The sequence below is a fragment of the Dipodomys ordii genome, unplaced genomic scaffold, assembly GCF_000151885.1.
Source record: "Dipodomys ordii isolate 6190 unplaced genomic scaffold, Dord_2.0 Scaffold25, whole genome shotgun sequence".
Lineage (NCBI taxonomy): Eukaryota > Metazoa > Chordata > Mammalia > Rodentia > Heteromyidae > Dipodomys > Dipodomys ordii.
In genome coordinates, this window is record NW_012267241.1 from 14,002,290 (window position 1) to 14,024,600 (window position 22,311).

The following is a 22,311-nucleotide window of genomic DNA, read 5'->3' on the forward strand; positions in this document are numbered from 1 at the left end:
GTGATTAATTTGAATCTGTGTAGTACATTGTCACTGTAAATTTGACCCAAAGTTATAGGTAAGCCATTTGTATAACAATACATCATTTATTCTTATTACCATGTTCTTGAAATATTTTTGCATGTTTTGTTAGGTAACATTTTCTTTTTTTTTTTTTACATTTCTTTTTTTTAATTTTATTTTATTTGTGAACATACTGTACAGAGGGGTTACAATTGCATGGGCAGGATAATGCGTACATTTCTTACCAAGCATTGCAGCCCCCTCCTTTGTTTACCCTTCCCATCCCTTCCCAGCCTCCCCCTCCCCCCATCCCAATCCTTCTCCTTCCCCCCTCCCTCCCACTCCCTCCCCCTCCCCCCCCACCGACGTTGTAAAGTTCGTTTTGGACATGACAACTTGTACTTCTCATTGTTGCATCAGATCCACCTGTATCCTTAAACAACTGGTTTTTCCCATCTCCTCCACAAGTTATACTGACATCAAATATAGTGAAAGCAGGGGTTATACTGTGGGGGAGGGACATACAAAGCAACAAAGAGATAATCTTATAAATGAGTTAGAAACACATGCATGAAAGAAAAAAACATTAAAATACATATCTAAGGGTTCATTTTCCTGACATCACATTATCTGACCTTTTCCGCTTGACTCATACATATACTAGATATTGCAAATAAGGGAGACCATGGGACCTATGTTTCTTTGGGCCTGGCTTACTTCACTTAATATAATTTTTTCCAAGTTTTTCCATTTCCTAACAAATGGGGCAATGTCATTCTTTCTGATGGAGGCATAGAATTCCATTGTGTATCTATACCACATTTTCTTGATCCATTCATCTACTGAGGGGCATCTGGGTTGGTTCCATATCTTAGCTATGGTAAATAATGCTGCAATAAACATTGTTGTGGTGGTAGCTTTAGTGTGGTCTTGTTTGTAAGCATTTTGGTAAATGCCCAAAAGTGGGATTGCTGGGTCATAGGGGAGTTCTATGTGAAGTCTTTTGAGGAACCTTTATACTGCTTTCCAAAGTGGTTGGACAAGTTTACATTCCCACCAACAATGATTTTATATCAGTCATGGGACTTGAATTCTGGGCTTGGGCACTGTCCCTGTGCTCTTCAGCTCAAGCAAGCAGTCTACCACTTGAGCCACATCACCACTTCTGGTTTTCTAGTGGGTTTTTTGGAGATAAGGGTCTCACAGACTTTCCTGCCAAAGCTGGATTTGAACCATGATCCTCAGATCTCAGCCTCCTGAGTAGCTAGAATTACATGTGTGAGCCACCGGCACCTGGCTTACTTTTATAAGTTTTTAAATGAGTTTATTTATATTGACATGTGGTCTTTACATTTATGAGGTCACACAAGAACAATGGTCACACAATGACCAATTGGTGTTACATTCTTTGCTTCCTTTTTTTAGACTTTTCTACTGCTGACTCCTGCAAGAACCACAGATTAGCATCGGTTAAAATCATTTCAGATTCATGTGTATTTTCTCAAGATCACTGTGATGCTCCAAATAAAGAATTTGAAAAATAAATAAAACAAAAGTTATTTTCTACTGTGAAAGATATGAAGTGGTAAGACATAAATACACCATAGAACATTTCTTGCATAATGATTTTTTGAGAATAGAAAAGTCTTTATTACATTTAGTGTTATAACTTACAATCAAGGAAATGTATCTTCTGAACAACTGCTAATATTTCACAGTCTGATAGCTCTGATGCAATACATTTTTCCCAAATGTATACCAATATGGTCATGGAAATTATGTGAACTTCTACTAGAATTGCTCTGGGTCCAGCTTCTCACTTGCAGCAGAAATGCTGCATCCCTGTTCTTAACTTCCTCTGAATTACACAGTGCTTTCCACCAGGTTTTGAATTTCTCCAATAGGACATTTATTGTCTATTGTTTTTCCAGTATAAGATAATGATGCTTTGCAGAATACAAGGTAAGCCTTTATGTTATATGAATTAATTTGTGAAGATAGAAAGTCAGTCCGTGGCATTTCAATTCTCCATTAAACAGGAAAAGAGGATTTGCCAAAAGCAAACTGTGTTAAGGAATATGATGAGTCTGTTGAATGTGGATATTGCATGAACTCCATCAGGACAAGTATAATTGTCCAGTAGTATTAAAGATTATAAATTAAAGTGTGATCTCTTTGTTTTAATATAGTAGAAAGTCAAAACTCATATTTTACTCATATTGCACAATTGTGGTTTCAGAGTGTAGAAGAATAAAAATGACTTATGATCATTTTTTGAAATGAGCCACTATAGGTTTTTGCAGTGAGACAAAATGTCAAGAGTGAGAAAATTCAAAAGAGAAATTGAAATATATCAAAGTAGAATTATGGTAAAGGAAAGCATGAGAGATATGGAAAACAGGAGACTACCCAGAAAATATGTCCACTTTACCACTATGGAAATAGAAGAAGGTATGAGAAACAAGAATGTGATTATTGAATTGAATATCAGGCTACCCAGATATTTAAATTGTCAACCTATTATAATGAATCCAGATACTGAGTTACACCATGATCTTTATACATAACATCCAAGAACTGAGACACTGAGGAAATTCATAACTAATGGTTTGTGTCTGGATACTCAGAGCCTTGACAGAGACAGGATAGTTCTGTATAATTCCCGTTACACCCTAATAATACTTTTCAACTTCTAGTTCACTTGAGTAGAGATTTATTTTCATTTTTTGTACTCAATATGCATTATTACATGACTAAAATAACCACATCACCACTATTTTCTAAAAAACTGCAGATTTACTCAAGCATCTCCTGTTGTTTGGAATGGAATAGTTGAAAAAAAATCATTGTTGGTACTTAAAAATATTAAGAACTTGAAACATGATTTTCCTATCTAAGAATTTAACTTTAGGGGCTGGGAAGTTGGCTCAGTGGTAGAGTGCTTGCTTTGTATGCATGAAGCCCTGGGTTCCATTCCTCAGCACCACATAAGCAGAAAAAGCCGAAATGCTTCTATGGCTCAAGTGGTAGAGCTCTAGCCTTGAGTTGAAGAGCTGAGGGACAGCGCCTAGGCGAGTTCAGGCTCTGAGAGAGAGGGGTGGGGAGAGGGGGTGGGAAGAGAGAGAGAGGAGAGAGAGAGAGAGGAGGGAGAGAAGAGAAAGAGAGAGAGAGAGGAGGGGGGAAACGGGGGAGAGGAAAGACAGGGGGGAGAGGGGGAAGAGAGAAGAGAGGGAGGAGAGGAGAGAGGAGAGAGAGATTTTTAACTTTGAAGACCAAGACTGATAAATATTTATTTGGGGCATCACATACAAATATCTCTGTATATGAGCCTAATTTCAGTTGGCCTACTAAAAATGCAATGTCTGTATACATAGGCATGTCCATGTTATTAACACAAAAATAATACCAGTTATCTGAGAGCTAAAGAGAGCAAAAGCAGACAGGTATGGACTCATGCTTCTATATACAGCTATTTATTAAGTTGAGATCTGAGGATTTCACCTCAAAGCTAATCCAAGCAGTAAATCTGCAACACTCTATTCCCAATCAACCAAGACAGTGCTAGATTGAAATATGGCTCAAATGGTAGAGTGCAACCTTTCATCAAGAAAGCCTAGTGAGAGTGCTCAGTCCTAATTTCAATCTCCAGTAGAACAATAAATTAATTAATAAACGAATAAATATTGTCAGTAATGAACAACATAGGTTCTTCCAGTTTTTAGTGCATTTTTTAAAAACCCAAAATTTAAAAAACTTAAAAAATGCTATTTGAATGAATACAAACTACATAAATCTTGAAGTTATATTCAATACATATATCCCTGACTAGAGGAAGAGAATGAGGCTGAAAAACTTACCTGAAATATTTTTTTAGAACACATATTTCTCCTATTGTTCTCAAACTCTCTTTTTACTTCCTTTCTGACACTTTTTATTACTCAAACACTTTAATGGGCTGGCCTGAAACCATGGTATCTTTTATCTCTCCCACTTACATAGCTAGTCTTACCTTCATGAGTCACCAGAACATTGTTACATGTGGTATTTATTCTTCCAAAATAAATACCTTATTTATTTAGTGGAATAACTGATGACTAAGTGATCATAAATTTGCTGCTGGCATCCTATATATTAACACCATAACAATGTAAACTGCCTGAAAACCAAGATAAATATATTTCTTTAAAAAATGTGAAAAACTGTATTTTCTGTTACTTTGCTCAAAAAGGCATAAGGATAGAAGATCAAATATTTTTAATATATAGCTTTTAGATCTAAAGCATATTTAAAATGACTCGAGGAATTTAAGATAATTTTTTCTATGTTCATCAAAATTTTTTGAGTTGTAGATAGTAGCTTGGGAGATGAGTATATCACACTGCACTAAAGATAAGTTATGTATGTTTAGGTGGGACTTCTGGAATGACAATGTCAGAGATTTCAAGAAAAGAGTATATCAAGCTGGCTGGAATTAGCAAAGCAATCATATAAATTCCCTGGTGATCAATCAAAGGACTTGAATTAATTGAGAAAGGTTTGCTCAACAAATGTGTGCAAGCTCAAGAATATTGGTGAGAAACTGTGACATTTAAACTGGAGATTTTTTTCGTGCCCCACATGAGTCTTTGTGGCAGAAATACTGTTTTATGGCACTCATCAGAGAAGCAGCATTTTTTATAACTATAGGTACCAGGAGTAAAATAATATTTTGAGCTACTGTGATCCTCAGATTCCAGGTTACACAGTTCCGTATGGTATAAATAGGAGGAACCATCCCAATTCTCAATACGTAGAAAGAATCAAGTCTGTAGCTGTAGCTGATAGCAATGTTCTTTATACTCACAAGTTTTGGCTGCAAGAGAATGGATCTGGTGGGTTTGACACTAGATCACTATTCTCATTTCCTCCAGAAACAAAGACGGAAAGAACAAAAAGAAGGAAGGAAGGAAGGAAGGAAGGAAGGAAGGAAGGAAGGTAGGAAGGAAAGAAGGAAGGAAGGGAAGGAGGGAGGGAGGGAGGGAGGGAGGGGAGAGGGAGGGGCTGGGTGAATTCTAGCCTTTGTCAATACTCAATTAAGTTTGGTAGGTCTCATTATACTTAGCTTGTGACTGTGGAAAACTTCTACAGAGTACAAACACAGCTACAGCTCCTTAGGGAATAGATAGTTGGGACAAGAATGGACTTCCCATAGGTCCCAGTTTACAGTATGAAGTTCCATCCTGGGAAGGTACAGAGCAAATGTCAAATCTTCCAACAGTCCACCTTACCTCCAAGAACAGGTTTCAACTGAATAAGAATATGAAGTAATATATTAACAAGGGTCTTGTCAAAAACAGCGAAGTTACAATCTAGCAGTAAGTGAAGGCTAAATGTGGGGTGTGTTGTCAATAGGCATAGATCAGTACAAAAATCACGGAGAAGAATGAGAAAGGAAAAAGCCAAAGGGATTCCAGCTAGAATCGTAGTCTCAATTTTTGGTGTTCAATCATTTAAAAAATTAAGGGCAAACATGATGATTAACTTCATCCAAAAGAGAATAAAAATAAAAGTGAAATTTATTAAAAATATGGAAATTCTGAATATGAAAAGTACAGTAAACAAATAAACATAAAACAGAAAGGAAAAAAGGAGAGTCACCAACAGGATTTTATAAGAGCAAGTGAGTCCGCAAAATTATAGATTAATAGTTATAATGTAATATCATGACATACAGGAAAAAATAAAGGAATTAAAGCAAGTCCAAATCTATGAAGAAATTATAATTTCATTAGAAACAATAAGACAGAAGTGATAAAAAAGGAAAAAAAAGAAAATTTTATGTGTAGAAATATTGACCTAAATTTCTCAAGTTTGTTTCAGAAACCTAAATCTACGTAATCAAGAATTTAAAACTCAAAACAAGGTAAATAGAAGGAGAACCACAGTCAGATCATCATAGGCCTAGTGTTGAAAATAAACTATGGTAAAATTACTATAAGAATCACGTTATATATGAGAAAAAAGCCATAAATATCTGACTACACAAAATATGGAGACAAATGAGAAGAGGTAATATATCCAAAGTACTTTAAAAATTACCAGTGCAGAAGGGTATATTCAGAAAATCACAATTCTGAAGTGAAGGTAAAAGAAAGGTTTTCCCAGAACATTCAACCACTTTAAGAATTTGTTCCTAGAAATGTCTTTTTAAAATGAATGCTAAGAATTTTCTCAGGCTGAAAATAAGTGGTACCCAATCATAATTCAATACACAAGAAGAAACATAATGCCATTCAGGGTAATTACATAGGCAATTATAAAGACATTATAATTGCACATTTCTTCTTTCTTCTCAATTTATTTAAATGAGATTCTGTAAAGTAATGCACATATAATTACATTGTTAGTCCTATAACATATAGAAATGTAAAGTGTTTGACAATTATAGCACAGAGGAAACAAGTGCATACATACAAAAATGTTTGTAAATAAGGAATTGACACCAGGTGATAAACATAAATCTATAGGAAGAAATTAATAGAATCAAGCTAGCTATTAAAAGCTATGAGTGCAACAATGTGATTTATATGAATGTGTATTTGCTAGTAGTATAAATATACATATTTGATCTTTTCATTCTTGGTTTCCTTAAAAGCATTTAGCTGATCGGTTTGTCTATTGAGGGGCATCTGGACTGATTCCATCCGTGCATTATGGTACTTGTAGCTTGATAAGAAATGTACTCATTACCTTGCTCATGTAATTGTAAGCCCTCTGCATGGTATTTTCACAATAAAAATAAATAAATAAAAATAAAAAGAATAATACAGCACTATTTGCAAACAAATTGCAAGACTTGGAAAAATCATGTTAAGTGGAATAATTCAGGCCCAGAGAAACAAAAGATGCATATTTTTCTCACATGTGGAACCTGGAATTAATTTATCAATCTATAATTAAACACTTTGGGATGATATCCAAGTGTGCATAGATATATTCACTGATTGGGGAAGATCCTGGGGAGAAGAAATGGTGTAATTCCTTAGAAAGGCTACCGTAATATATATCCTGCAAAATTAATAAAATTAAGGAAAGGGATAGTATTAGGAGGAATAGGGAGGATGGTAACAGATGTGACATTGATCAAGAGAAATTGTATTCATAAACTGCTTTATTGAATGACAATTCCTTTGTAAAACTGCTAAAAGATAATAAAAAGATAATAAAAACATTAAAGCTGTAAATTTGTTCCGTAGAAAAAGATCAATGCAGTTATATTAAATTGTTTTCAGATGCTTAAAAACTCTAGATAAGCTGAAGTTTCCTCATTCTCTATGTGAAAGTATTCTTGTTCTTTAATTATAAATAAAAATTTAAACATTCTAAAAATAAAAAAAATTGTGTAACTGTTAACCGTAGTAATAGGTTATCTATTTGTAATATATATGTATGTGTGTGTGCCTATTATCTTTGCTACATTATAGCATTAACATAACAACATAAAATGATGAAAGGAAAAATATAGCAGTGTATTAAATATATGACTGTATTTCTTTATCTCCATGGAATTGCTATTATAAATCTGAAGTATCTTATGCTTCAGTTTATTTGGTAAAACAGAGCACACACTGACAAAAAAAAACAAAAGATAACTCTGCATTTGTGAAATTCATGAAGAGATGAACACAATGATTTACCTCTATATTCCTTGCTAAATAAGATCACCGTTCAAGGTTTGTTAGGCAAATAGGATTATGGGAATCAATTTCAACTGAAAAAGCTGTGTTTGGTGGTGCATACCTGTATTCCTAGTTAACTAAATGATTAAGGCCAATGCTATCTTGTGCAACAAAACAAGATACTTCCTGAAAAATAAGAAAGCATAATGTTGATAGGGGCATGTTTCAAGTGGTGAAAGAACTATCTATCCAGAGTAAATTACTGAGTATGACCAAAATCACTTATAAAGTTTTGAAATATACATTACATAATTTTTAATATAAAAGAAAAAGATTACACACACATACAAATCTCTAGATTAGTTGCTACCAGAAGAGTCATTGTGCAATAATCCTAATGTTGCAATCCCTTTGGGGTTACAGATATTGCCAATAGGTACAGTGCTACCTGAGCACAAAGAAAATTTCAACATATTGTGGTTCAGTTCCCATAAGCCCCCTGACAAATCATTTCCTTCATTTAGAGAGAACTTTTACTCCAAAATACAAATAGTCCTATCCAGCTAAGAGAAAAGTCTTGTGGTTTACAACAAAATGAAGACAAAGATCTACAGGGATTTGAAAAGTGAGCATTCATGAGAAAAGAAATCTTTTTAGGGTGACACAAGTATTACAAAATTAAATTTTGTTATGATGCATAATGATGATATGAAATATTTTACTGAGTAATTTACATTGATAAAATGCTTCAAAAGAAGTGTTTGTAAGAATGTACTCAAGTAGAACTTCTTTAAGTCAGAGTCTCATACTAATATGATTCTGGAAGCAAAATAAGACAAACTATGGGTTTTATTTATAAATCAAGCATTTTTAATTTAAGATATTTACTGAATTTAACTACTGATCTCAACTATCTCATATTTATTGTGCTTTGCGTGTATGAAAATATTTTTGGGAGGGCAATACTCATATAAGTGAAGCAAATTGTTTTTCTCTATGTCTTTGGGAGGGTAAGGGGGAGCACAGAAATGGAGGGGCAAAGTGAACAAATGGAGCAGTGATATGCACTGGATAAGTTGTGTGTGGGATGGGAGAGAAAAACTGTGAGTAAAGAGATGACATTGTCCAAAAGGAAATGTTCGCTTTGCCTGACTTATGCAACTGTAATCATTTTATAATAAACATATTTTCCTTAATATATTCCCTTGTTGGAAATTGATTTATGTTTTTCTATGTAGTACTCGCGAAAGTAAAGTACCTGAGAATTTGGTGCCAATTAATATCCCAGGTGCAAAGAGTATTACTAATGAACTAAAACTTCTATGATACATAAAGCTTTCTTTTCTTGGGAAAATTTTATGTTATTATTATTGTTTGTTGTTGGTGGTGGTGGGGCTTGAACTCTGGGTCTGGGCGCTGTCCCTCAGCTCTTCAGCTCAAGGTGAGTGCTCTACCACTTCCAGTTTTCTAGTGGTTTATTGGAGATAAGAGTCTTACAGACTTCCTGCCTGGGCTGGCTTTGAACCGGGATCCTCAGATCTCAGCCTCCTGAGTAGCTAGGATTACAGGCGTGAGCCACCGGTGCCCGACTTAGGACAATTTCAAAGTTCTTATTTCATGTTTCTTTTATATTAGAATTATGAACTTTATAAGTAATAACTTCTGCTCTAAATAAACACTTCTACTCTTCATATTGGGAGAATGAGGAACAGGGGAGACTGTAAGGAGATAGGAGAAAGTAAGAGGTAACATTTCCTGCTATGGTTCCTCCCAAAAGGAAATGGCTACCTTCCTCTCCTTGTAGAAGAGAACTTGCTGATTTCTAACTGGCAAGTCACAAAAGAGCTTTCTGCAAACAGGAGCTTAACATTTAACTGCTCACATAAGAAATTTAGAGTAAATTGAATTTGCTATGGCCTCGCAGGCCCATCAGTGGAAATCAACAAGCTGAGAAGCCCCAGTTAGCTGTTGCTAAGTTACAGTGAATATCCATTATAATGCACGTGAATGTACATTAATTCCAAGTTCTGTCATTATGTACGGTGGTAATACAAAGAAGAACAAATAGATTTAAAATGATTTTTTAAAACTAACAGCAGTCAAATCCTTTTGCTCCATGTTTTTCTTTGTCTTCAACATTGTTATTTTTATTGCTTTTATTGAAAGCAGACAGTGGAAGGAGAGAGGTAAATGCATCTTTACAGGTAGAAATCTAGTACACACCATGTTTTTGCTAATAAGACAACAGAATAGAAAGCAATTCTAGGGGAAAAATGTTAATGTATGCATATACACAATAAAACCTAGACAATGTCTCCAACATTTTCTTACTGTTCAGTGACAGCACAGTGCTATTACTGAAGTTTACATTAAATGAGGTTAAGTTTGAGACTAAACAGCATTTCTACCTGGAAATCAGTAATCCCAGTTCAGTTTTCTCAACTTTCAAAACTGGGAGTTAACTGTGAGTATATCGATTCAATCGATAGCAGCCAAATTCAATATAATTGCCACATATTGGTAAGAATTTTGAAAAACATTTTCCTCACAAATATAAGAAGGCAAACTATGGGGTGCCAGTGGCTGATGCCTGTAATCCTAGCTACGCAGGAGGCTGAGATCTGAGAATACCAGTTCAAACCAGCCTGACCAAGCAAATTCCTATGAGACTCTTAACGCCAATCAACCAAGAGAAAATCAGAAATGGCAATGCAGCTCAAGTGGTAAAGTGCTTGCCTTTAGCTGAAGAGCTCAGGGATAGCTCCAAGGCCCAGAATTCAAGTCCCACAACTAACAAAATTTTTTTTAAAAGGTAAAAACTGTTATAAAATTGATTAATCACAACACTCAATATTATAATCTGTGCTAATTTGTCAATAAATTATTTGATAGATCATGAAAACCTCTATGATGTCAGACTCAAGGTTTTGGCAGGATGTGCAAGATCAGAAGGATAGAAGACTGAGACAAGAAAAAGTAAAACACTAGTGACCCTAATCTTAATGGAAATGGAGATAAATGGAAAGGTGGGCATGATGGTAAAAGCCTGTCATCCTAGCTACAGGGAAAACTTAAATAGGAGCAGCATGGTTCTGCCTGGCCTTGACAAAACATACGTGAGGCTTTACCTGAAAAATGACAAAAAGGAAAAGAAGAAAATCCTCTTGTTTTCATATGTTGGAGTTCATTTCATTTGGTGTCATCTTACATGGTCATATGTACATCGCTATTGAGCTATTGTGATCCTCTGATGGGACTATCCTAGACAAATGAGAGAAACAAGGGAGTCTATGTTACTTTGGGTCTGGCGTACTTTACTTAATATGATTTTGTCCAAGTCTTTTCATTTCTTTGCAAATGTGTTGATGTCATTCTTTCTGATGGAAGTATATAATTTCATTGTGTATGTATCCCACATTTTCTTGATCCATTCACCTACTGTGGGGTGTCTGGGTTGGTTTTATATCTTAGCTATGGTAACTAATACTGCAATGGCCATGGTTGTGCTGGTAGATTTAATATGAACTCCAATATATGGAAATAAGAGGTTTCTCTTTGTTGTTGTTTTTAATGTACAGTGTGAAGTTATTTTGTTTTTCTTTCATTTCATTATTTCCTTTGGCTTACCCCCTATTGCCACTACATTTGACTTTGGTATTTTGTGTATTGTATATACTTTATTTGAATTGGGGAAGGGGAGGGGAACAACAAAATGGTGAGACAATGGACAAAAGTTGAACTAATGCAACAATGAGAGTCACAAGATAATAGATTGGAAATGAACTTTACAATTTGGGGGTTGGGGGAGTGAAAGTAGGAGCAAAACAACAGAATGGCTCTTACTTATGTAACTGTAACCCCTTTGTACGTCACCTTAACAATAAAATTAAATTAAAAAAATAAAAAGAAATAAACTAAGGGCTGGGAATGATGCTCATGGGACAGTACTTGTTTACCAATGCTGAGGCTACGAGTTCATCAAACAATTGTATCATTGGAAAAAATAAGAAATAGAATGAATATTGAACATTTAGTTTGCTGAAGGCTGTAGGATTGATTCTTAGTGTACATATACGTAAATATATACAGACAAAATTGTTAGTCAATTTCTTAAATATAAATTCAGATTTGAATAGTATTACTTAAAATAAGAAGTAGTCTTGGTTTCCCCCCTTAATAACTATGCTCCCAATAAAGGCCATTTTGGGGGAATGTGGCTATGTGAGGCTGTCTGCAGGAATGTGGGTGTCAGGTAGACCGGTGGAGGTACTTGGATTGATTACAGAAAGCCCAGAAATTAATTTTGAAAGAGCACATCTGGCCCGGAGTTGATGTCACCTCCACCTAACCTTTGCCTTTCTGACGAATTCCCTGATTTTTGTGTGTGTGTTACCAGCTTGTATAAAATCCAGAATCTCCCCTTCCTCAGGATCCGAGCTTCTTTGTGGCACTACCCTAGTTCAGGTCACCGGCAATAAACTCTTCTATCCTCTCTAACAAGTGGTCATGATCTTTGCTGGATTTTTGCAACAAACTTCACTGTAAGTTTCACAATAGTTTCACAATACAAGTACTCTCCAATTAGTATATTAATTACAGCCATTCTTATTTAGGATTGGCTAAACTAATTTTATTGACAAGAGAAGACCTTCTTAGGTATTACCTATGGTGTAACATGGTTAAAAAAATTGAAAATTATAAATTTTGTCCATATCTCTTACTTGTACCCATCATGATTATAAACTTACATTCTGCATAGCCTGACATTTACTATTTTGTTCAAAGCAAATGTTTGCCTCTGTTAAAGATTCCAGAAACGTTGAAGGGGAACCAGCCACTCCAATGAAGCATTATCTACAGACGGGGCACATGCTGGAGCTTCCTATCTTGCGTGATTGATCTGGAGGCATAAGAAAAGAGAGAAAGTGCCAGGCACCGACGGCTCATGCCTGTAATCCTAGCTAATAGAGGCTGAGATCTGAGGATCGCGGTTCAAAGCCAGCCTGGACAGGAACGACCATGAGACTCTTACCTCCAATAAACCTCCAGAAAACCAGAAATGGCACTGTGACTCAAGTGGTAGAGCAATAGCTTTGAGCTGAAGAGCTGAGGAACAGTGCCCATGCCCAGAGTTCAAGCCCCATGACAAAAAAAAAGAAAGAAAGAAAGAAAGAAAGAGAGAAAGAAAGAAAGAAAGAAGGAAAGAAAGAAAGAAGGAAGGAAAGAAAGAAGGAAGGAAAGAAAGAAAGAAGCAAAGAGAGTTCCCGCAAGAGCCAAGACCAATACTTGTGCTCTGATGATTCACTCCTTTATCCTAATAAGTTTCATTCCAATAAACATTATTTCAAGTTACAAGTATAAAAATATTGCTCAGTATTTTTTAAAAGGATAAAATAAAATACAGGGAACTCAAGAAAATAGTGAGATCATAGATATAACTCAAAATACAGAATTTTGCTGGAAAACATGAAAGGATTATTAAACAGAAATAGAAAAAGCTGCCCAAGTTATCCATCTTTCCTTACTTGTTTAGTACCTTGCCAAATTGTGCCTTGAGGAAAAGTAACAGGTGATTTGCTCAATATATTAATTGCACTAAGAAAATTAAGAGTTTTATTTTTCATGTGCTTCCCAATGACGCTTGACAGTCCTGAAATTCCATATGCACCATTAATATAATTTTTAATATAATTTTATTGATATGAATAAGGTGTTGTACAGAGGGTTTACCATTCTATACTTCATGTAACAAGCACAATTCATTCTGAACAATGGGACTCCTCCCTACATATTTGTGTAATGATTCTTCAAGACATACTGATAATATTTAATAATAAGAAATTTAATCATAATAAAACAGTTGGAATTTAGAAATTTATAAAATAGTTGGAAATAGTGAAACCTAATGACCTTCTTGGTAGAATGTTCCATAACACTAACAATAAATCTTTTTTTACAAAATTTTTAATACAATAAACATTACCAAATAAAAGCAGAATTCAGGATACTCCACTTTCCATAATTTAAACTGAAGAAGTGATATTTAAATAAATGTTTTCTCTCATTTACCTGAATCTTTCTAGGAGATGATATGTAAATGATAGGTGAGTAGATTTTCCAACCATCGCAAACACACAATGAATGTGTTAGATCACTATTTATTAGACAAGTGAGAAATTTTTAGATGTCAGAATTTCATTTAAGTCATCTAAAGCTTTAAGCTTTGCTTTAGGATCAAGTTTACCCTATCTCCTCAGGTTTAGAGACAGATAACACTAAGATCCATTTAGCATAGTTAACAATATTGTGGTCAATAGCCCACTTGTTTCAATAAATATATAGCTTCTGCCTATATACAAACATGCACACACACACATTCACACACCACTCCCTTTCCCCACTCTACTATTCATATTCTATTACTTTTATTTATTTATTTTGTGCATTTTTATTGTAAAAATACTGTACAGAGGGATTACTGTTACATGAGCAAGGTAGTGAGTACATTTCCTATGGAGCATTGTTGCCTCCTCCTTAGTTTTTCCTCTACCATCCCTTCCTTCCCACTTCCACAATTACCTGCCCCTAGCCCCAGCCAAAGTTGTAAAGTTTGTTTTCAACATAGTGTCTTGTACATCTCATTGTTATAATGGGTTAACCTGTATTCCTATTTAAGCATTTTGTTTTTCTTCCCTTTCCCTCCCCAAATTAGAGAATTTTATATACAAGATACAGGGCACTAACACCAAATACAGTGAAAACAGGGGTTATACTTAGGGAAGGAACAAACAAAAAAAACATGGTACATTATAAATATATTAGAAACAATAGATTGATAGAAAAAATATATTTGTGTCCCTATCTTGGGGTTCTTTTTGCTTAACATCATCTTATATGGTCATATGTACATAGCTTTTGACCTCTTCTGCTTGTCCTACACATGCACTAGTTATTGCAAAAAGGGAAACCATGGGCCTAGCTTACTTCACTTAATATAAATTTTTCCAAGTCTTTCCATTAACTAAAATGTAGTGTATATATAGAACGGAATTCTATGCCTCTATCAGAAAGAATGACATTGCCTCATTTCTTAAGAAATCTATAACTTCTATTTTGCCTTAGTATTTCAGGATGGGGCAGAGAAATGTTCCAATGGTTAGTTATTTGCTGTCCATGTTTCTCTCTCTAGTGTAAATAGCATGAATAATTCCACTTAAAATCTATTGTTCCTTAGGATACAGGGAGAATCTTCCTGAATATTTCTGTAGTTATCTTAAAAATATTCAGGTTAAAAGATTGTCAGTCCCCAAGCAAGCACTAGCCTTGAAAAAAATAACAACAAAAAACTTTTCAGTTGTGCTTCTTGACAAGCACACATCAGCATTGTTTTGCATAACAAAAAGCAACATTATTTTTCTTTTTTTCTTTTTACTTTTTAATTTATTTATTTTTGTTTGTTTATTGTTTGATCTTGGGATTTGAACTTATGGCTTGGGAACTGTCCCTGAACTTCTTTTGCTCAAGATCAGTGCTTTACCGCTTGAGCCACAGCTGCACTTCCAGCTTTATTTTTTCTTGGTAGTTTAGTGGAGATACGAATCTTGCTCTCTCTCTCTCTCTCTCTCTCTATATATATATATATATGTATGTATATATATATAATATGTTGCACAGAGATGTTACAGTTACATGAGTAGGGTAATGAGTACATTTCATAGCAAGCATTGTTACCTCCTCCTTTGTTTTCCCCATCAGTTCCCTCCCCACCTCCCCAACTTCTCCCGTCCTCCAAGACATTGTAAAGTTCATATTCAACATAGTGTCCTATATATCTTATCATCACAATGGGTCAACCTGCATCCTCATTTAAGTATTCTGCTATATCCCTTCACCTCAACAAATAACAAAAATGTATATACAGGATGCAGAACACTGACATCAAATCCAGTGGACAACAGGGGTTATACCGTGGGGGAAGAAAATAAAAAAGAAACAAAAGCATCACATTAAAAACACTAGCAAGCAAGAAAAAAACCCTTGTGTCCCTGTCTTGGGGTACATTTTGCTTAACATTATCTCATGTATCATGTACATAGCCTTTTACCTGCTCTACTTTTCCTAGATGTATACTAGTTATTGCAAAGAAGGGAAACCATGGGACCTCTGCTTCTTTGGGCCTGGCTTACTTCACTTAATATAATTTTCCCATGACTTTCCATTTCCTAACAAATGAGGCAATGTCATTCTTTCTGACAGAGGCATAGAATTTTCTTAATTCTATTTTCTTAATCCATTCATCTACTTAGGGGCATCTGGGTTGGTTCCATATCTTAGCTATGGTAAGTAATGCTGCAATACACATGGTTGTGATGGTAGCTTTGATATGACCTTGTTTGTGATGGTTTGTGTAAATGCCCAAAAGTGGGGTTGCTGGGTCATAAGGGAGCTCTATGTGGAGTCTTTTGAGGAGCCTCCATACTGCTTTCCAAAATGGCTGAACAAGTTTACACTCCCACCAACAATGAAGTAGGGTTCCTTTTTGGCCACATCCCCACCAGCATCAGTTACTAAATTTCTTGATTGTCCCCATTCTAACTGAGGTGAGGTGGTATCTAAATGTTGTTTTGATTGCATTTCTTTTATGGCTAGAAAAGTTGAGTATTTCTTCATGTGTCTATTGACCATTTTTATTTCCTCTTCAGAGAAGTCTCTCTTAAGTCTTTAGCCCACTTATTAATAGGGCAGTTGTTTCTTTTAGGATTTTTTGTTGGGGGATTTAGTTTTTTGAGTTCTAAGTATATTTTAGATATGAAACTCTTGTTGGTTGTATGACTAGTGAAGATCTTGTCCCAATCTGTGAGCTTTCTATTGATCTTGCTAGCTATGTCCTTTGCCTTGCAGAAGCTCTGCAGTTTCATGCAATCCCATTTGTCCAAACTTTCTTTGATTTGTTGTGCTCCTGGGTCTCTATTAAGAAAATTTTGGCCTAGGTCAAGGAGCCCTAGAGTTTCTCCTATTCCTTCCTGTAATGTTTTCAGGGAGTCGTTTTTTTATAACTGTGAAAATACCATACAGAGGGGTTAAAATTACATGGGCAAGGTAATAAGTACATTTCCTATCAAGGGTTGTTGCCTCCTTCTTTGTTTCTCCTTCCCATTCCTTCCCATCTCTCTCCCTCTCCCCCCCACCTTTCCCCCTGCCAAAGTTGTAAAGTTCGTTTTTCGACATGACGACCTGTACATCTCATTGTTGCAATAGGTCCACCTGTATCCCTATTTAAACTTTTTGTTTTTTATTCCTTCCCCTCCACAAATTATTTATTTCGAGGTCTTTGATCCATTTGGAGTTGATTCTGGTGCAGAGTGATATATATGGATCAAGTTTTAGTTTTCTACAAGTGTTTAACCAATTTTGCAAGCACCATTTACTGAAAAGGTTGTTTTTCTTCCATTCTATTTCTTTAGCTCCCTTGTCAAAGATTAGGTTGCTATAGGTCTGTGGGTTCATTTCTGGGACTTTAGTCCTATTCCATGTTCCTTGGGTCTGTTCTTGCGCCAGTACCAAGCTGTTTTGATTACTTTGGCATAGTATTAGAGTTTGAAATTTAGAATTGTTATTACTACAGTGCTGTTCTTTCTACTAATGATTGTTTTTGCTATTCGGGTCTTTTATTATTCTATATGAATTTTTGGATTGCTTTTTCTATTTCATTAAAGAATGAGGTTGGGATATTGATAGATATCACATTGAATTTGTAGATAGCATTGGCAGTATTGCCATGATGTTAATCCTCCCAATCCAGGAGCATGGGACATTTTTCCAGTTGCTAAGTTCTGCTTTAATTTCTTTTTCAGGTTTTTAAAGTTTTTGTCATACAGGTCCTTCACCTCTTTGTTAAGTTAACTCCTAAGTATTTATTTTTTGTGGTGCTATTACAAAAGGGTTGATGTCCATATTTCAGCCATGTTCTTCTCATTATTGGCATACAGGAAAACCACTGATTTCTGAGGGTTAGTTTAATACCCTGCTATTTTCACAAAGTTTTTGATCAGCTCAAGTAACTTGGAAGTGGAGTTCATGGGGTTCTTTAAATACAATATCATGTCATCTGCAAAGAGGGAGAGTTTCACTTCATCTTTCTGTATTTGGATCCCCTTTATGTCTACATCTTTTCTCATTGCCCTGGCTAGGCATTGCAACAGTAGGTTGAAGAGGAGTGGAGAGAATGGATATGCTTTGTCTCGTTCCTGAATTTAGAGGAAATGTCTTTAACTTTTCGGCATTAAGTATAATGCTGGCTGTAGGTTTGTCATATACAGCCTTTATTATATTGAGGAATGTTCCATGGATTTAGTTTTTCCAGAGCTTTCATCATAAAGGGGTTGGATCTTGTCAAATGCTTTTTCTGCACCTATTGAGATAATCATGTGGTTATTATCCTTGCTCTTGTTGATGTGCTGAATTATATTAATTGTTTTGTGTATGTTGAACTGGCTTTGCATCTCTGAAATAAATCCTGTTTGATTGTGGTGAATGATTTTTTTGATGAGTTGTTGAAGTCGATTGGCCAAGATTTTGTTGAGAAGTTTTGCGTCGATATTCATCAAAGAAATTGGTCTATAGTTCTATTTCTTTAATGAGTCCCTGCCTGGTTTTGTGATGAGGGTTCGGCTTCATAAAAGAATGTGGTAGTGAATTTGTGCTTTCAATTTTATTGAAGAGATGGGGGAGTATTGGTATGAGCTCTGCTTTGAAGGCCTTGTAGAATTCAGCTGTAAATCCATCTAGTCCTGGGCTTTTCTTAGGTGGGAGGACTTTTATTGCTGCTTCTATTTTGATGTTTCATATGGGTTTGTTAAGTTGGTTTAAATCATCTTGGTTTAGTTTGGGCATGTCAATATTTGCTAGAAATTTGTCCATATCTTTCAGATTCTCAAACTTACTAGCATAAAGGTTTGAGAAGTTTCCCCTTACTATAGTCTGAATCTTGGCTGTTTCTGTAGTGATGTTTCCATTCTCATCTCTGAGTTTGTTTATTTGGGTGTGTTCTCTTTATTCTCAAAAGATTTGCTAAGGGTCTGTCAAGTTTACTAATATTTTCAAAGAACGAACTCTTTGTTTTGTTAATTTTTTCTACAGTTTTTTTGGACTCTAGCTCATTTAATTCAGATTTAATTTTAATTATTTGTTTCCATCTACTGGATTGGGGTTTAGCTTGTTGTTCTTTTCCAAGGAGCTTTAGGTGCCTCATTAAATTGTTGGTTTCAGATCTTTCCAATTTGTTGATGTAGGAACTCAGAGCTATAAACTTGCCTCTGAGTACTACCTTTCCTGTGTCCCGGAGAAGCTGATAGTTTGTGTGTTCATTTTTGTTAAATAGCATGATCATTTGAATTTCCTTTCTAATATCTTACATGACCCACTTGTGGTTCAACAGTGTGTTGTTCAGCCTCCATGTATTACAGTATTTCCTTTGTTGGCTGTTAATTTTGAATTCTAATTTTATTCCAGTGTAGTCTGAGAGAATGCAGGGCATAATTTCAATGTTTCTGAATTTTGACAGATTTGCTTTGTGGCCTATAATGTGGTTTATTTTGGAGAAAGTTCCATGTGATGCTGAGAAGAATGTGTAATCTGATGCTGATGGGTGAATTACTAAGTAAATGTCTGTTAAGTCTAGTTGATCTATGCAGATTTTAAGATCCAAGGTTTCTCTGTTGAGTTTTTGCTGGGTTGATCTATCTAGTGGGCATAGTGGTGTCTTAAATTCCTCAACAATTAATGTCTTTGAAGCTATGTGAGGTTTGAGGGAAAGTAGTGTTTCTTGGATAAATTTAGGTGCTCTATTATTTGGTGATTAGATGTTTAGAATTGTGATATCCTCCTGAAAGATAGATCCCTTAATTTGTTTGTAGTGACTTTCTTTATCAATTCTCATTGGTTTTACTTTAAGTCTATTAGATCTGATATTAGTATTGCAACTCCCTCCTGTTTATGGGGGCTATTTGCTTAATAGATTTTATTCCAACTTTTCACTTTCAGAATATGTCCATTTTTGTTGGCAAGGGGTATGTCTCTTGAAAACAGTAGATAGAAGGATCTTGCTTTGTGATCCAACTGGACAATCTACTTCACTTAATTGGAGAGTTATGTCTATTAAGTACTGAGAGGTGTTTATCTGTCCTTACCTTTTTATCCATTTTTGGGGGGGTGAAGCTGTACCATGGCTGTTCTTGTTGTGAGTACATATTTCTCTGTTTATGGACTGCTTCATTGCCTATATTCTGTTCTTGCTCATTTTCTACATGTAGAACGTCTTGGAGGATTTTCTAAAGAGCTGGTTTGAGAGTGATATATTGCTCCAGATTTTCCTTGCTGTGGAAGGTTTTTATTTGTCCTTCTGCTATGAATGAGAGCTTAGTTGAGTAGATTATTCTTGGTTGTTAGTTATTTGACTTCAGGGCATGGCATCCCTCTTTCCAGGCCATCATTGATGTTATGGTGTCTGCTGAGAAATCTGAGGTGATTCTGATTGGCTTATCTTTATATGTGATTGTTCTCTTCTCCCAGGGAGCTTTAAGAATTCTCTTTTTAGTGACTATTGATCCAATACAGATTGCAATGTGGTGGTAGGATGACCTGTTCTGGTCTGGTCTATCTGGGGTTCTGAAAGCTTCTTGTATGTGGATGGGCCTGTCCATTTGTATATTTGGGAGGTTCTCTGCTAGGATTCTGCTGAATACATTTCCTAATCCATTGACTTCCCTCTCCAGGCTCTCTTGTATACCTATTATTCTCAAACTAGGCTTTCTGAATGTATCCTGTATTTCCTTCAGTGATCTGTCCTGCTTCTTAGTTTTGTTATGAATATTTGTGCGCTCTTTCTCTATGGAGTCTAAATTGTCTCCAGCCTCTGATATTCTTTTTTTGGCCTCCACCATTCTACTTTCAAGGCTTTTTACTTTGGTGTTTATCATCTTTCCTTCTGGCTGGTCTTTCTTATTGGTGGTGAGCTCTTTATTAAGGTTTTCCTTTAAGTCTTGAATAGATTGCCTTATCTCCTGGAGTTGGTTTTCAGATTTCTCTCTTCACTGTTTAATCTGGGTTCCTATCTTTTCATTAGATTCTTTCTTGCTCTGCTGGAGTTCCTTTATCTTTTTATTTGTGGAAGCCATGAAGTCTTCTATTAGCTTCTTGTTGGCCTCATCACATTCTCTGATAACCCTATGCAGGGTGTCTAATTTTTCATTCAGCTGTTTTACCAGCCATGCTTTTAATCTATCTTGAGCATTATCCTCTAGGTCATTCTGAGACTGCTCTGTAGCTTGTTTATGTGGAGATAGTGTTGGGGTTTGTTGATTGGCCATGTTTCTTGTATTTATGCAGTTAGTTCAAGCCATTTGGAGACAAGAACCACACTAGCACAACAGTGGAACAGTCTTTTAGCACTAGAGCCAACCCAGCATCATGTAGATGTATAGATTTTAGGGTTTCAGAGTTATGGGAAGGTGTTTTCCTAGTTAGTTCTCTTTTTCTTGGCTTGGAGAGTAATATTATGGCTTTGGGGTGGAAATTGCATATGTTGTATGTTTTGAGACAATCTGGGTTTTGCTGATAGTAGTCTGTTCCTTAGTTTTAACAAGATGGGCCACTCGTACTCAAATAGTCAAATGTAACCAATTTTTTACCCAACTGTATGTTGGGTAAGATATAAACTGTTAGGGATCAATGGGCTGGAGCAGATGGAGAAGTGAAGGGTTAGGGTTAGAGAGATATGAATTTAAGTTCAGAAGAGAACTTGGGTATAATAATATTAGAGGGGTAATAACAGCTTAGGGGAGGGGTACATGTAGTAGGAGGAGAATAAAGATATTATTACGGAATGTAAGAGGTGGAAAAGAATTTGAAGAAAGGTTATGTAGGGAGTAGCTTAGAGATACAGATGAAGATAGGAAAAAGAAGTTATGTATTTGGGAGACTTGCTGAGATTAGAAAAAGATTATTCAGATATTATTGTAAAGTCACTTAATCTAAGATAACTCCTGTAATTATTGTTTACATACATAGAGGGAGGCCTTACTTTGTGTATAGAACTAGACAGGGTAGCTCTGATGGAGTAATATTATAATGTGGAGAGAAAGTTGAAGGTGAGAGTGAGAGGAAAAGAAAAAAAATACTTACAAATTAGGAAATTGGAAAGTGGAAGGGAAAATATAATGAAAAAAATAGAAGCTTTAAGTGGAATAGGAAATCCTAAATCACAAAACACATAGAAATAAAAACAAACAATAAATGATCAGAGATAAAAACTAACAAAAAAAAACAAGAACAAAAAACTAAAGAATGGGGTGTTCAGGTTCTTTGCGGGAGCTTTAGTCTCCCTGTATTCCTCAGAGCAGATTCCTGATAGCATCTTGTATGCCTTGCTGTAGTCCCCTTCCCTTGTGGCTTGGTTGGGAGAAGATGGCCTTTTGATGGGGAGGGATGCCTGCTATCTAGAGGCTCACCCTCAGGCCTGGTGGCAGGGAGTTTGGGGGGATTCAGGTTTGTAGACTTCTATCATAGACAGACCTGGAGCTGTGTTCCCAGGCTTTCCCAAGTAGCCACAGGAGCCTTAGGAACAGAGTTTATGTCCATGTTCTGTTCTGGT